This window comes from Oryctolagus cuniculus, chromosome 2, assembly GCF_051225735.1.
Source record: "Oryctolagus cuniculus isolate XC-2025 breed Fujian yellow rabbit chromosome 2, ASM5122573v1, whole genome shotgun sequence".
Classification (NCBI taxonomy): Eukaryota; Metazoa; Chordata; class Mammalia; order Lagomorpha; family Leporidae; genus Oryctolagus; species Oryctolagus cuniculus.
Genome location: NC_142868.1, coordinates 38,879,289 through 38,894,456, shown reverse-complemented (window position 1 = coordinate 38,894,456; position 15,168 = coordinate 38,879,289).

Below are 15,168 nucleotides of genomic sequence, written 5' to 3'. Positions count from 1 at the left end.
ATTTTCATACACAATTTCAAAATGTTTTTGACTTCAACAAACTAGTCAAACCTATCTTTTAGTTCCATTTCTTCATACATTTTTGAAGAGTCCTCAAGCTAGCATTTTGAGCAAGTATTTCATTTTTTAAAAGATTTATTTATTTGGAAGGCAGAGTTATGGGGGGTGGAGGGAGGGAGGGAGGGAGGAGGGGAGGGAGGGGGAGAGAGAGAGAGAGAAGTGCTTCCATCTACTGGGTTCACTCCCCAAATAGCTCAAGGGCCTAGAAGCCAGAGATCTGGAACTCCATTCTTGTCTGCCAGGTAGGTGATGGAGGTCCAGGTAACTGGGCTGTCTCCTGTTGCTCTCAGGACCATTAGCAGGGAACTGCATTGCAAGCAGAATAGTTGGGACTCAAACCAGAGCTCATATGGGATGCTGGTTTCTCAGGTGGCAGCTCAACATGCTGAGCCACAGTGCCAGCCCTCTGCAGTTACTTCATTTACTCTTTATTTTAATTGCTCTTCATCTTCCATTACCATTCCCATCCATCTCCTGCAATCATTGTAAACTTAATGTTATTAAGTTTTTGTGCATCCTTGAGGAAAACTTAGCATTGGTTTGAGAATACTGTATGTTTACCTCTAATTTGTATAAATGGTATTTTATCATAGCTTTCATTATTTTGCTTACTTTTTTCATTGAACACTGTGATCTCAGTTTTCATCAAAAGTACAATCTTTAGAATAGTATAACAAAAGTTTATGATGGTGCTACCCCTTAATATACATAATGCTGAAAATTTGCATATTTCTGTTCCTAAAAGTTTCTTGGTTATTTCATCTGACTGCATCCTAAATATTATGTTTTTCTACCAAGAGTGAAAATCTGCAACTCCTCTAACATCCTTTTAAAAAATAATACTATAATGAACTGAGTTCTGTATTTTCCACTAAGGGCCTTTGTTTGAAGTATAACAGAATACATTGCATAATGTAGGCTATCTTCGTCCTTAATTTTTGCACATAATTATTTTCAATAACTACTGCCACTTTATCCTTATATTTTCAGAGATAGTATAGGGATTCAGAGTTTTCTGGTATCCTCTTCAACTCTTGATTGACACTTTACCTTATGCCAAATTGAAAGGTATAAATGGGTGTAGATATTATTTTAAATTCAAACTTATTTAATTCTTGGCTGTTTAAGTATTTAGTAAAACATTTGTGAGCAATTCAGGTGCTTTACTTGTTTATAAGATTTGATTGGTTTTTCTTCATTTTTCTCTTGGATTTCTATTCCTTTTTTGACATTGATTTGCAAATATTTATAATTACATCATCATAGTTTTGATACAGCTCTCAATTTCATCTGTTCTTATCTATTGTGCCATTTATAGATTATGCATTTAACTTAAAAAAATGATGTTTATTTGTGATCAGTAACAAAATTTTATGAGTAAATTCCTTAGAAGTTTTTGTGTGGATTTTGTTCAATTTCCTTGGCAATTGTTATAACACTTATTTTTAATTTTGTAATGTTTCTGGCCATGTCTTCTCTTAGTGATAGATAATATGCATGTCTGGTTCCAACCATAAGGAAATAGGCTGTTTAAAGAATATTTGCTAAATGTTTTGGGGTGATTTTTTAGCAAATTTCTTTTCATTTTTCTCAGAATTTTATATAATTTATTAGATGATTATTCTTAATAGATTTATTGCTGTAGTAAATTTTTTTTTTTTTAATTTTTGACAGGCAGAGTGGACAGTGAGAGAGAGAGACAGAGAGAGAAGGGTCTTCCTTTGCCGTTGGTTCACCCTCCAGTGGCCGCCGCTGCAGCCGGCGCACCGCGCTGATCCGATGGCAGGAGCCAGGATCCAGGTGCTTTTCCTGGTCTCCCATGGGGTGCAGGGCCCAAGCACCTGGGCCATCCTCCACTGCACTCCCTGGCAATAGCAGAGAGCTGGCCTGGAAGAGGGGCAACCGGGACAGAATCCGGGGCCCCGACCGGGACTAGAACCCGGTGTGCCGACGCCGCAAGGTGGAGGATTAGCCTATTGAGCCACGGCGCCGGCCTTGCTGTAGTAAATTATATAACATTTATGATGCTCTGAAATGCTCTGCTATTATAATGAAAGTGTTTTCTAAAGATTTATTTATTGAGTTGAAAAGTGGAGTGACAGAGAAAGGTGGAGTCAGAGAGGGGGTTGAGGGGAGAGAGAAAGGAGTCCCTCTGCTGGTTCACTCTGCAAATGCCTGCAACAGACAGGGCTGGGGCAGGCAAGTGAAATTCACTGGGAAAAAAGATAACACTTTTTCCAGGCTTAAATCTTATTAGTAATAACTTGTAAGACACAAGGTGCAATATAAAATGGAACGTTCACCAGAATAATGAAACAGATAGAGAAAAAAATTGAAAAGCAACATTTATAAAAACAACCAAGAGGTGTGAGGAATTTCCAGATTGAGAATGATCAGACATAATGCTGAGAATAAATAACTACCCATCAGCAACCTATATCTAGCTGAATTATTCTTGAAATTTAAGGTTAAACTAGGGTGTATGGTACAGAGGTTAAGACTCTGCTTAGGATGCCCATATTCTGTAGGTGAATGTCTGACTACTAGTGCCCGATGACCCTGCTTCTTACATAGCTTCCTGCTAATGAATATCCTGGAAGGCAGCAGACAATGAGTACAGTACTTGAGTCTCAACTACCCACTTGGGAGATCCTGATTTGGTTCCAGGCTCCTTGTTATAGTTTAGCACAAGCTTGGTTATTGTGGGCATTCGAGGAATGAACCAGCAGATGAAAAACTCTCTCTCTCTCGTTCTCAAAAAGAATGAAATGGAATCATCAAAATTTTTAAGTTAAGGTAAAATGAAATGATTTTAGACATTTTATTTTTCTCTGAAAAATTGTACTGTATATGATATAAGAGAACCCATGTCTGGAATTGTCATTTACAGTTTAAGGTACGCAACTGTCCAAACTTTAATGAGTGTTTTATTTTATTATAAATTTAAGTTATGATAAGGTTCGACATATAAGGCCGGCACCGTGGCTCACTTGGTTAATCCTCCGCCTGCAGTGCTGGAATCCCATATGAGCACCAGATTCTGTCCTGGTTGCCCCTCTTCCAGTCCAGCTCTCAGCTGTGGCCCGGGAAGGCAGTGGAGGATGGGCCAAGTGCTTGGGCCCTGCACTAGCATGGGAGACCAGGAGGAAGCACCTGGCTCCTGGCTTTTGATCAGCATAGCTTCGGCCATAGCGGCCATTTGGGGGTGAACCAACGTGAGGAAGACCTTTCTATCTGTCTCTCTCTCTCTCACTGTCTAACTCTATCTGTCAAATAAAAAAATAATAAAAAAGTTCTACATAATATACCGAGCATTTTTACATATTTATTGTGTGATTTTTCACATTGCTGACACATTACATTATCTATGTGAAAATAAACAAATTGACATTGGTATATTATTTTTATTATTATTAGGACAGGCAGAGTTAGACAGTGAGAGAGAGAGAGAAAGGTCTTCCTTTTTCCATTGATTAACCCCCCAAGTGGCTGCTATGGCTGGTGCGCTGCACTGATCCGAAGCCAGGAGCCAGGTGCTTCTTCCTGGCCTCCCATGCAGGTGCAGGGCCCAAGGACTTGGGCCATCCTCCACTGCACTCCTGGGCCACAGCAGAGAGCTGGCCTGGAAGAGGAGCAACCGGAACAACCCGGCGCCCCAACAGGGACTAGAACCCCGGGATGCCAGCACAACAGGCGGAGGGCCAGCGCCACAGGCGGAGGATTAGTGAGCTGCGGTGCCGGCCAACATTGGTATATTATTATAAACTACATTCTAGATTTTATTTTGATCTTAAAACTTGTTTCATTAACATCTTGTTTCCCACATAGGAACCAATCCATGTCGCCACATTATATTAGTTATCATATTTTATCAGTCTCCACTGGTTTGTGACAATGTCTTAGCGTTCCTTGTTTCTTATGATCAGAGTTTTGAGCAGTAATTGCCAGATATCCTGTAGAATGTCTCTGAGCTGGATCTTTTTTTTTTTTTAAGGTTTATTTATTCATTGGAAAGTCAGAATTACAGAGAGGAGAGAGAGAGAGAGAGAGAGAGAGAGGTCTTCCATCCGCTGGTTCACTCCACAATTGGCTGCAATGGCTGGAGCTGTGCCGATCCAAAGCCAGAAGCCAGGAGCTTCTTCTGGGTCTCCCATGTGGATGCAGGGGCCCAAGGACTTGGGCCATCTTCCACTGTTTTCCCAGGCCACAGCAGAGAGCTGGAGTGGAGCAGCCGAGACTCGAACCAGTGCCCATTTGGGATGATAGCACCGCAGGCAGCGGCTTCACCTGCTATGCCACAGCCCCAAACCGATCTTAATTATTGTTGTTTGTCACATTATTATATTATGGTTATGGATATTTTTGTGAAGACTACAACAGAGATAAAGTGCCATGTCATCATCTCATTTCTGGGTACGAGATATCCATGTGACAACGCTGACTAAATTTCTTTGTTTGAAGAACATAGTCTTTAATAGTTTTCTCCACTATAATGTTAAAATTTTCCTTGCTGTAGCATAATTATTTTCTATTTTAGTGGTCTCCTGCATTTAAGACACATGAGCTAATAACTTAGGAGTTAATGAATTCCCATTTGAGAGGTGAACAAGAAATATTAAATATCATGGTCAAGGAGAATGTCTGTGGGAAACAGAAGAGATTTCATTGATCAATTCAGAATGCTATAACAAGATATCATATGACCTTCATTCAATCACTTTTGGCTTTAGGTAATAACTATCATCAAAAATGCCTAATGTCTGATAAAAATATTTGCTTAAATATTATTAATTCTAAATACTTTTAAAAATAGACTGATCCTTAAGTGATATTTTTGGTGATCTTGCTCTTTCATATTTAAAAACATTGTTGATACTTAACAAATATAATTTATAATATTGTTGATATGTGAAAATATAATTTATATCAGAAAAATAGTTCCCTCTAATACAACTTGTCTAAAAAAATGCATGTTTGATACAACTTTGCTTTAATATCAATTGGAAAATATGACAAAGGGATCTATTACTTTCATTTAATTTTTCTTTCTAATTTTCTACTCATAAGTGAAAACATTAAATGACAAAATTCAAATTAATGAAAATAATGGATCCAAAATTCAACCAATATAAAAGTCCACATTTCCAAAGAAGATCAGACTGATAAATTAGATAATATTTTGCCAAGTTTTATTGGTATTGGATTTTAAGTATCATGAATGCTAGCAGGAGATGCTCAGTAAATCACTTAATAAGGATTTAACATTCAGGAGTAAGGGTTAGTCATTAATTTCAAGATTCCTTAAGAGTAGAAAAGCATTTTTTTTTAATTTCAAGCACCAAGTTGCAGAATTCACATATTTCTTTTATTTAATCTGAAAAAACATATGACATTCAATCTACAGTTACAACCTACAGTTATACATATTCAAAGATAAGTCATTATAGCCCTGCGTACAATGGAATGTTGGTGGAAAAGTACACAGGCTTCTGGCATTGAAGAGAGCTACAGTACATGCTGCTCTACCCTCTCATCAAAAACAATTCTTGGAAACAGAATTCAGATTTTTTTTTCCCTGTCATTACCTCAGTATATTCTTCATGAAAAACAGACTCTTCTCATTTCAGCATTATCAGAATAATTGAAAAATGTGATTATTTGTTATTTATTTTAAAAATTAGTGCAGAATACTGAGAAGGTAAAGGAATAAAATGTCTACGTTGTTTTTAACTCCAATTCTCAGAAATACTCATATAAGCAAAAGATAAAATCAAGTCACAGATTGTGTTTGTTTAAATATCCAACTCTGGGAAATATCAGTACAATACATCTAAATTTTATAATCATTCGATTTATATTTTGTGTGTTTTGCCTTCACAGATTGTACCTCTTTTAAATTTTTTATTCACTGTGGGTCAACATGACCTAGGATGCAAGATCAGAGTACTCAATTTCTGAGTGCTTGAGTCAAAATGTCTCAGAAGTTCTGTGTGCTTGAAAGGAAGAAGTTACAGCCCTGCAGCCACTGCATCTGAGAGCAGGGACTTTAATGCATCCTGCTCTACCATAGCATGTCTTTCCACGCTTCCACTCTTTTAGACTGAGCTAGTATTAATATTCTTTATTTTATTCCGTAGTACCAAGTTTTTAACCTATTGTGGTATATAAAGTCTGTTTTGGTTTTTGATAAATATTTTTACTCATCCCCCCCCTGCCACGGTAGCTAACTATTAATGTGAAATGTACCTATGACCTGATCTAATCCTCCTCCAGGAAGGCACACAGTTAGCTGATCTTGAATAGTTTACTTTTTGGAGAAATGGGATCATTCTGTATTGTAGACACAGTGCATTTTTCTTTAAGATTTATTTATTTACTTGACAGGTAGAGTTACAGACGGAGAGAGGGAGAGACAGAGAGAAAGGTTTTCCATCCACTGTTTCACTCCCCAGTGGCCGCAAAGGCCAGAGCTGGGCTTATCTGAAGCCAGAAGCCAGGAGCCTCTTCTGGGTCTCCCATGCAGCTGCAGGGACCCAAGGACTTGGGCCTCTTCCACTGCTTTCCCAGACCATAGTGGAGAGCTGGATTGGAAGAGGAACAGCAGGGATACGAACCAGTGCCCATATGAGATGGTGGTGCCACAGGTGGAGACTTAGCCCACTAAGCCACAGAGCAGGCCTCTTTAGAAGACAACAAAAGGGATATCACATTGTACAGTACTACATTCTTGAAGAACACAGATTTTGCTGAATTCCTGTTAATAGTAGAGGCAGGCAGTGACGATTACGTTTTGGAGGGATTCCCATTATAGAAAAGCATTTTCATAATTAATACCTTGACATAACATAAACGAATAAATTACATGATTTGAGAGAGAGAAAGAGAAATGAAGGAAAGAAAAAAAAGAAGTGGAAAGCAAAGATACTAAACATAGAGTGCAGTTAGGCAATTATTTTTTAAGAGAAGAATCTTTTCTGAAAATCAATCTAAGCCATTATAGGTAGGGGGTCTCTATCTCTGCCTGAACTGAACACGGCTTCCTGCTGCTCCCGTTGAGAAAAAAGGCATTGTGATTTCCAGTGTAATTTCAAACCTTGTGATGTGAGGCTGGCAGTCTGCCCTTCCAGCATGCTAGAAGAGCTCACACCTGAACGAAAGGCAATTTCACCTCTGTCGCGGGGTGACGTTAGAAAATGTACTCTTCTCCAAGAAAGATAATACAAAATCTTATCTCACAAACACAAAACATTGCAGGACGTTTATTGAATCTTAACTTTAAGTCTCTACTATGCTATGTCTTGTGTGCTTAATAGACAATCAAGAAAAAATTGAATTTGGGAAATGTCATTAAATTTGTCAAATTTAATGAAATTAACTACTGAATATGTTTGAATAGCTGCTTGAATAATGACAATAAGGGTATGTATTGTTTAATTTGTTGAGGTCTTAAGCCCGAGGCTGGCCCTTGACCAGTACAGGCACTCCCCGACAAGGCGGCAAACGGGAGAGGTAAGGTCGATAGGTCAAGCACACCGCAGCATCCGTGAGTTCTGTGGAAGCAGGAACTACTTTATTGAGGAAGTATACAGGCTTATAAAGCTTACGAAAGACATGCACAGTAGGGGAGCCAATCAGCCAAAAGGTCATGCAGGCGTGGGTGGACCATGCACATGGGCATCTTAAGCAAAGTATAAGGATCACGCACTGTCCACGTGTCTGGAACTAAAGCGGACCTATCCCTGCCGGTGGTCTGATCTTACATAGCTTAACCACAGCAGCCGCAGACATGCCCCTTGAATATCTGCCAGGTGCCATATTGTAATGGAGGTTTTAGGCAATGTCAAACACAGTTATCATGAAATTCAGAGCAGTGAGAAAATTTATTAATTAGTTCCAAAATCTATGAAAAAGGAGAAAATTTAGTTATAAACAATGAAAATTAGGAGTTTAACTATTAAGTAACTCATCCATTGGAAAGGCAGTCTGAAAATGTACTTAAATATCAGAATAATGAGTAGCTGTGCCTACTTAATTCTTTCAGACAGCATTGGCTGGCATGATTTGGGATTATGAATAAATTATTTTAAAATAATTTCATTTTCCTACTTTTACAAATTTATTACAAATTTTCAACTACTATACTTCATTTTGCAGATTTAAATGAGTATGAGTGCTGAGACTAGGTTAACTGTATCCATCAGCGATGCCAGTAGCAACAGAACTCTCATAAGAGGTCTGTTCATTTTGTCATTTTCTATCATTGCTTCTCTGGTGGAGAAGAATGGGACTGTTCCCTCTGTTTCCTTTTCTCTGTGAAATGTTGAAGCAGAGGGTTTAGTGCTCCCCCACTGACTTCAGCCATACTTTTGAAGTCTGCAGGAATGATGAAATTCACTTGATAAAGTTCCTTTGTCCTCAACTTACATAGAATTTTAGAAACTCAGACCTATTATAATAATTATGTTAGTATAATTAAAATTACAAAGAATAGAATGCATGCAAGGGGTATAATTGATTAGTATATCACTCAGAAGCACCAGTAAGCCTAATTTTCCTTTTTCTCATGCCATGTGTGAGATCTGATTCTTAATTATGACTTTATTGAGAAATAGAGACTATTCATTGTGACTTTTTAAAAAAATCTAATTCACTTATCTTCTATTTATTTGAGATCAGAGACATATAGACTGACAGAACTGGTTCACTCCCCACTGCCCTCAACAGCAAGGACCAGGCCAGGCCAAAGTTAGAGCAAGGGTCTCATTCCAGGTCTCCCACATAGCTGGCAAGGACCCAACTACTTTGGCCATCACCACTGCTTCTCAGGCTCTACTCTGACAGTAACCTTAAATCAGAAGCAGGAGCTCAAATGCAGGTATCCTAATTGCCAGGCCAAAGATCCGCCTGTTGTAATTTTTAATTGTTCCTTACATTATAGTAATAATATCATTGAGGCCTATGTATGTCATAGTGAGTTAAGATGCTGCTTAAGGCCGGCACCGTGGCTCAATAGGCTAATCCTCCTCCGCCTTCGGCGCCGGCACACCAGGTTCTAGTCCCGGTCGGGGCGCCGGATTCTGTCCCGGTTGCCCCTCTTCCAGGTCAGCTCTCTGCTATGGCCAGGGAGTGCAGTGGAGGATGGCCCAAGTGCTTTGGCCCTGCACCCCATGGGAGACCAGGAAAAGCACCTGGCTCCTACCTTCGGATCAGCGCGATGCGCCGTCCGCAGCGGCCATTGGAGGGTGAACCAACGGCAAAAGGAAGACCTTTCTCTCTGTCTCTCTCTCTCACTGTCCACTCTGCCTGTCAAAAATAAAAAAAAAACTAAAAAAAAAATAATAAAAATTTTAAAAAAAGATGCTGCTTAAGAGGCTGGGCTGCCATATGAGTTTAAGTCCCAGCTGTTCTACTTCTCATTCAGCTCCCTGCTAATAACTCCTGGAAATGCAGTGGGAAATGGCCAAAGTGCTTGGGCTCCTGTCATTCATGTGGGAAACTGGATGGAGTTCTAGGTTCCTGACTTGACCTGGCCAAGCTATGACCACCACGGCCATTTGGGGAGTGAACTGATGTAGGCAGGAATACAGGTTAAAATTGATCAGGTTTGTGAGCTAAAAGACCTCGCTTTCACCATGCCCCTGTGGACCTCATGCCCCTTCCTGGCCACACCTGTGCACCCACTGGCCAATCAGGTTAATTAAACACTCTCCTTTGGAAGTGGATTGAAAGCTTGAGACACTGGGACATGGTGTGCCCCCTCTCATTTCCTTGGCTTTTTGCGATTGCAGTGCTGGCTGCTGCCCTGTGCCTCCAGGGTGTGTGGCCTTGGGGCCACCTGCCCCATGCTTCCTGGCCTAGATGCTCCTCCATGTGGCTGGCTCCTGGTACTCAGTATGAATCCAGATTTATCTCACTCACATAGACAGGGCCCTCATTCTCCTATGCATTTCTCTCACTGAATAAAAGCTTAAAAATGTACCATGCTGCCTCATTTATCTATGCCAGTATTCAGAATTCTTCTCTAAATATTAGGCAAGAACTCACATGGGCTTATTAATATTGGAGATTTATTAATAAGCATACGGTGATATTGTATGGCACCCATATTCCGATTTCATATGGCACACCAGATGGGACTTTTGGGGAACTTTAAGGGGGCCATATTCTGATACCATATTTTGGGGGCTTATTCCAATATCAGAACTGGCAAATGGAAGATTCTCTCTCTCTCTCTCTCTCTCTCGCTCTCGCTTTCTAACTCTATCCTTCAAATAAATAATTCCTTACAGATAAAAGAAAATATATCAATGGCCTTTCTGCATGATTGACACAGAGATGGGATAATTTATGAAATAACCAAATAAACTATTAGAAATTGAGATTTAATGCATGTACAATAGTTTTCTAAATATTTAAGGGATAGAAATTATATTAAAAAGTTTGCTGTTTTAAAAACTTAAATTTACAAAGAGTAAGTGAAGTACTTAATGTCTTTAGTAAATTTATAGAGTTATACAAAAGATCTACCACCTAGTATCTACTCCCTAACTGGCCATAATAACCGGTACTGGGCCAGGCTGAAACCAAGAGCCAGGAACTTCTTCCAGGTTTCCCATGTGGTAAATCTACCGTCTAGTTTAAATAATTTCTGTTACTCCAAAATGTTCCTTAGTGTCTATTTTCCATCAATCTCTTCTCTTGCTTTCAGCCCCAGGCAGCTAGTGATCTCCTTCTGTCTTTATAGGTTTGCCTTTTCAAGAAATTCCTTAGAAATGCAATAAGTTTTTTTGCATCTGTTCTCTTTCATTCAGCATAAGGTTTTTGAGGTTTATCTGTGTTAAACCATATGTCTGAAGTTTGTTCCTTTTCATTGCAGAATAAAATGAATGAATATGCAACATCTTATTTATCCATTCACAGTGACAGTCATTTGGGTTATATCATGTTTTTCTCTTATTAATACAGATTGTACTGCTGTGAACATTTACTTACATGCACATATTGGTCAGCTGTTTGTTGCTACAGTGAAATACTTCAGAGAAAGGCTTGGAAGTTCAAAGTGCAGGATCAGTTGGTTTGGCCTCTGGTGATCTTTTTTTTTGCTGCCAGACTCCTGAGTCAGCACAGAATATCACAAAACATCTGTTTTTAAAGAAGCAAAATATTTCTATGTATGTCAATGTGATCACTTATAAGGGCATCAAGATTCAGTCCCTGTGTCCACCATGAATCTCAAATGCCCCAAAGCTTTCAAACACAGAGTGCGATAATTTTACCAATGCACACAAAAAAACAGGTGGAGAGGAAATCATTTTTTAAGTTTTATTTTATTTATTTGAATGGAACATTTACATAGGGGTGGTGCTACGGTGCAGTGGGTTAAAGCCCCAGCCTGCAATGCTGGCATCCCATAAGGGTGCCAGTTCAAGTCTCAGCTGCTCCACTTCCAATCCAGCCCTCTGCTATGGCCTGGGAAAGCAGTGGAGGATGGCCCAAGTGCTTGGACCCCTGCCACCTGCGTGGGAGAACCAGAAGCTCCTGGCTCCTGGCTTCGGGTTGTGGTCATTTGGGGAGTGAACCAGTGGATGGAAGACCTCTCTGGCTCCACCTCTCTCTGTAACTCTCTTTCAAATAAAATAAATAAATCTTAAAAAAATTTACAAAAAAAGGAGAAGAAGAAAGGCACAGTTTCAAAGAGAGAGAGAGGGAGAGATGGAGAGAGAGATCTTCCATCCACTGGTTCATTCCCCTATTGGCCACAATAACTGGAGATGGGCCAGGCTGAAATGAGGAGCCAAGAGCTTCTTCCAGGTCTCCCACCTGGGATGCAGGGGCCTAAGCATTTGGGGCATCCTCTACTCCTTTCACAGCTACATTAGCAGGGAGCTGGATTGGAAGTGGAGCATCCAGAACTTGAATCAGTGCCCATATGGGCTTTGCAGATGGCAGCTTAACTTGTTATGCCACAACACCAAACCCAGGATATATGTCACTTCATGAATTTGAAACAAATGAAAAGATAGACATTGTTTAAATAAATGGTAAAGCAGAACCTGAAAATAATTTTAAAAAGAAAAATTATTTGGCCATTAATTTCTTTGAACTTAAATTTTCAAGGATTGAGGGAATAGCTTATATTTGAATTAGTTTTATAGCTTTGATAATGAGGGAATTCATATTTCTCTAGTTTGAGAATTATTGTAGAACTTGCATAATATTTTATCATAATATTATTATTATGATGCTATTATTATTTGAGCTGTACAATCTTTACTGATAAGTTATTAACATAGTTGCTTTCTATGTGCTTAAAAACAAAAAAAAATCTGCGGGCCAGCACTGTGGCTCAGCGGGTTAATGACCTGGCCTGAATGGCCGGAATCCCATATGGGCGCTGGTTCTAGTCACAGCTGCTCCACTTCTGATCCAGCTCTCTGCTATGGCCTGGGATAGCAGTAGAAGATGGCCCAAGTCCTTGGTCCCCTGAACCCGAGTGGGAGACCTGGAAGAAGCTCCTGGCTCCTGACTTCGGTTCGGCGTAGTTCCGGCCGTTGCGGCCAACTGGGGAGTGAACCATCAGATGGAAGGCTTCTCTCTCTCCGCCTCTCCTCTCTCTGTGTAACTCTGACTCTTAAGTGAAAAATGAGTAAATCTAAAAAAAAATCTGGAGTAAAATTGTGATGTATAATTCACTTTAGATTCCTGGAGACAATAGCTGAGTAGTCCTACAGCATAAAAGATAAATAAGTTGAGATAGAAAGGGGGAAGTAGCTTCCAGAGTGGAGCAGGACTCTGGGTGAATTGGTGGTTTCTATTCTTCCCTTGAGTGGGCATGGGGCCAGATCCACACTGACCTTAGGTTTGGTTGTTAAGCCCAGTGTACTGTATTTAATAAGCTAGAGGTGTGCCCAGAGCAAGTTCTCTTTCACCTCACTACTCATTTCCCTGACAGGCAAAGAATTTCTGTCCACTCCTCTGGAGAGTGCACAAACTAAATAGTACTGGATTTAAAAAAAATGTCTATTTCTTCTCAATTCATTTAAAACCAATAACAGGAGCCATGACCCATTTAAGCACCGACATTGGTGAGGGATTGAATCCATTGCATCATGCAATCATTGTATTAAAATCCTGCAGTAGTGAATTAACACTGATTTTTTTCCCTTAGATATATACTCCCAAAGTAAAGTGCATGTTCCCCACCGATTGTGCTTCTTTTTTATTTATTTTTTGATTTTATTTATTTATGTGAAAGAGTAACAGAGAGAGCAACACACACAAGGGGGAGGGGAGAGAAAGAGAGAGAGAGAGAATCTTCTATCTTGTAATTCACTTCCCAAATGCCCACATGGGTTGGGGATGGAGCAGGCCAAAGCCAGGACCTAGGAGCTTTATCTGGGTCTTTATTTGCCACAGGGGTGCAACAGGCCATCTCTCTGCCTTCTCAGGCAGAAAAGCAGAGGTTGGATTTGAAGTGGAGCATCTGGGACTCAAACCTGTGCTCACAGGAGATGCCAACTTCTCACGCCTTGGCTTAACCTATTGTGCCCCAATGCTAGCCCCTAGTTGTGTTTTGTTTTGTTCTGTTTTGTTTCCATTAAGATTACCTAGGAAAGTCTCACTTCCCCACTTGTAAAGAAGGAGACCACTCTCAAAATATTTTGGTTATTTCTAGTTCAGTTCAAAAGCAAAAAAATTGGAGGATTCTTTGAATTTTCTAGTTTGGAATTACCAATATCATACACAGATACATGCACACCCTTCATCTGAATCTGTCAGTCAATTATCATTAGGTTGGATGGAAGAACTAATGATTTGAGTACCAGTAAACTATCAGGATTTGGGTACATCTTTAAAAATGTAATATAAAGCGTGTTTTGTTACATGTAACAGAGTTAATGACATTAAAAATTAAAAACAAATTTTCTTCAAAAATGTTATTTTACCATAATTTTTCCAGAGAACTGAAAGTTCATTTTATTTGTAAATTCTCAAAAAATTAATACATTGGTAGGATTCTTACAATGAGGATGCATAAAATACACCAAAATGGAGGATTAACTATGACAAACTAAGAAAGCTTGCACTCACCTGTTGACTTCACTTTAACACATTTTCCTATAAAATTAGAATTATTTTGTAAACAAATCTAGCACACTTTAACCTTCCTTTTTCTTTCGTACATTGTTAACTAATGGTTTAAAATGAGTTATAATTTTAGCACACATATCTTTCTGGGACTTGAATAAAGGCAAAGTCTACTTTAGAACAAATATAGTCAAAGAATGTTATGCTAGTATGTTCATGATTTAAACTACAAGGGGAAAAATCTGCAAACTAACCAAAAATGTGGAAAAATATTAGTATTGCTAAGACATACTTTATTACCTTGCTGCTGTTGGTTCTATACTTCCATATTCATTGACACTAAATTATTGACTTTCTAAAGCAAAATCTGCATGACTTATCCATGTTTATTATCTGAAAATTGAAAATAAACCAAGAAATTAAATACAAACAATTCTCAATCTCACATTCTAGTGCTGTTTAAAAATGAAATAAATGTTTTACAGGAAGTTGAGCTATTTTTTGTTTTGTTTTTTGTTTTGTTTTGCTTTTTCTTATGACCCTAGAGATGGAGGGAAGCTTGCCTTTGAGATGCTGCTGTCTGAGAACTCTTCGGAAGCCTTGTTATAATCCCCATGGCCACCCTTGCTTCTGGGTCTTTTCACTAGTATCACATGATATTTTGTTCTGAAATTTAATCTCTGTTCTGCAGTCTGTAAGCCAAGATTTGTAAATCTGAAATTTCTACCTAAAATTCATTTGCTAATAAAATTTTACATCTGCAAACATTTTCCAATGATCGTATACATTGCAGAGTAAGGAATTATAGATCAGTTAACTTTATGTTTATCAAAGTTCTTTGAGGAATAAGGAACAATGCAAGGCATGTAATTATTGCTATTTAAGTGTTTTCTTTTTTTTTTTTTTTTTATCTTGGTTATGCCACACCTAGAGCTCCATCTCTGGCCCCTCCCCAAGAGACTCCCTTTTCTTCTGCCTAAGTCCCTGCACCAGGCTCCTAAGTCCTTCAATGTTTGTCTA